We start from the raw sequence: 1,775 nt of genomic DNA, 5'->3' as shown, positions 1-1,775 counted from the left end.
CTTGAATAATCTTACACACCAACCGACGAAGTTGAGGCCAGAACTTCTGGAAGAAAGGAATGGAGAAGCCATCAGGCCCAGAGGGAGCATTAGGATTAGCAGCATTAATAACGTCCCAAATCTCAGTCTCTGACAAAGGCAACATTAAGGAATCATTTTTAGCTCTCGAAATTATCGACAAACGTCCCATAAGGAGGGGGAAATGGCGAGGCCAGACTTCTGTTTACCAGATAGAAGGTAGGAGAAAAATTCAACCACATGTGCCATAATAAGAGATTGATTCGAGGTTCTGGCTCCATTAATGAGAAGGATGTCAATAGAGCATATTCTCCTTCTTCCATTAGCAATGGCAAAGAAGTACGTCATGGGGGAATCAACTTTAAGAGTCTAGTTCAAGGTACCTCGCTGACGCCAATATATCTCCGCCTGCTGATGCAACTACATCAGAGCAGCCTCAAGAGCATACCGGCCTGACCACTCCCCCTCCAAGAGGCCAACCCTGTCGGCCACAAGATCTAGACCAGCAATCTAGGCATGTAAGGCAGATTTAAAAGAAGGCAGAACGAAACAAACCAGGGATGCGGGAGGAAGAGGACTGGACGCAATACCTGAGGGGGGGACAAATCCCTAGCTACAGCATGGTGCTCCGCACGCACCGACACCGGCTCCCAAGAGTCCCAAACCCGGTGTCCCTTGCGAGCCGTAGAATTAGGCGAACGAATCGAAGGATAGCGTGCCACTGGAGATGCCAACAAATGTCCTGAACCAGATGTCGAGCCCATGTCAGCATCCAGACGGCCGCACAACCCCGCCATGGATTGCTTGGAGCCCGACGACACCCGACTCCTGGATTAAAATTTTCTGACAGAAGTTTTCTTCTTCTTGCTAGCGGGTGCCACATTAGGACGAGGGGGAGACAGAGGCAAGTCTTCAATCGAAGAGAAGGTAGGCGAGAGAGGGCGGGCTGGCATATTGGAGCAGACTCCAGAGATCAGAGTACCCATGATTGTAGCCTTCCCCTGGGCATCGCCATCAGCCGCCTCCTTCTGAGCAGGACCAACTGGCGCATTAGATTTGAATAGATCACGAACCTCCGGCTCCATGCCATCCCACTTGGGCTGGGTGAAGTGAGCATCAGTACAGCCACTAGGGTTTTGACCACCCTCTGAGCCATCATCCTTCTTATCCGATCTCGCAGATCCAGGGGGAGGAGGAGGTGGAGGGACCTCATGAGCCTCAGTCCCTACGACCCGAACTCGGAGGCGAACACCATCAAAAGATGGGAACACATCAATCACACCATGAGTGCACACCAGATCGACACACCAAACTTTAACACGAGCAGGACCAAGTTTATCCAGAGACTCAGAACACCGAAAGCCATCAGAAAAGGAACTCAGCGAAGACCTGCAGGCACATCATCGACCAAAACCCAGACCTCAGAGAGTAGACCCACCGCCTTGACACCACAGGCCGCGGCCTTGACAGACGCCACAAGTTGATTGTGTGGGAGGGTAAAGTTAGTGCATGAAGCAATCATCCGTAGACATTCTTTGGAGAGGAACACCACCGCAAACTCAAACTCTGACAGCTGGTTAATTTTCCAATCCCAGCCACCCTCATCCCAGACCCGGAGGCCTTCCAACAAGACCCAAGGAGAGATCTTTTAGTCCTGAACAGTGAAGATGGCCACATTGGAGAGCGAGGGAGCCGCAGCGGCCAAGGGGACCTCACTGTCAAGGGCAAAGAAGGAGAACCCCGGGAGCCCTGTCCCG

The 1,775-nt window shown here is 52.1% G+C and overlaps 1 pseudogene; it reads right to left on the bottom strand.

Moving 5' to 3' along the window:
* Positions 1–438: 438 nt before the first annotated feature.
* Positions 439–1,540, bottom strand: LOC147959942 (uncharacterized; annotated as a pseudogene).
* Between the last annotated feature and the right edge of the window lie 235 nt (positions 1,541–1,775).

This window comes from Triticum urartu, chromosome 7A, assembly GCF_056163025.1.
Source record: "Triticum urartu cultivar PI428250 chromosome 7A, HENAU_Tu73, whole genome shotgun sequence".
Lineage (NCBI taxonomy): Eukaryota > Viridiplantae > Streptophyta > Magnoliopsida > Poales > Poaceae > Triticum > Triticum urartu.
Note: the sequence above shows the minus strand (reverse complement) of the source record. Positions and strands in the feature narration are given on the sequence as shown.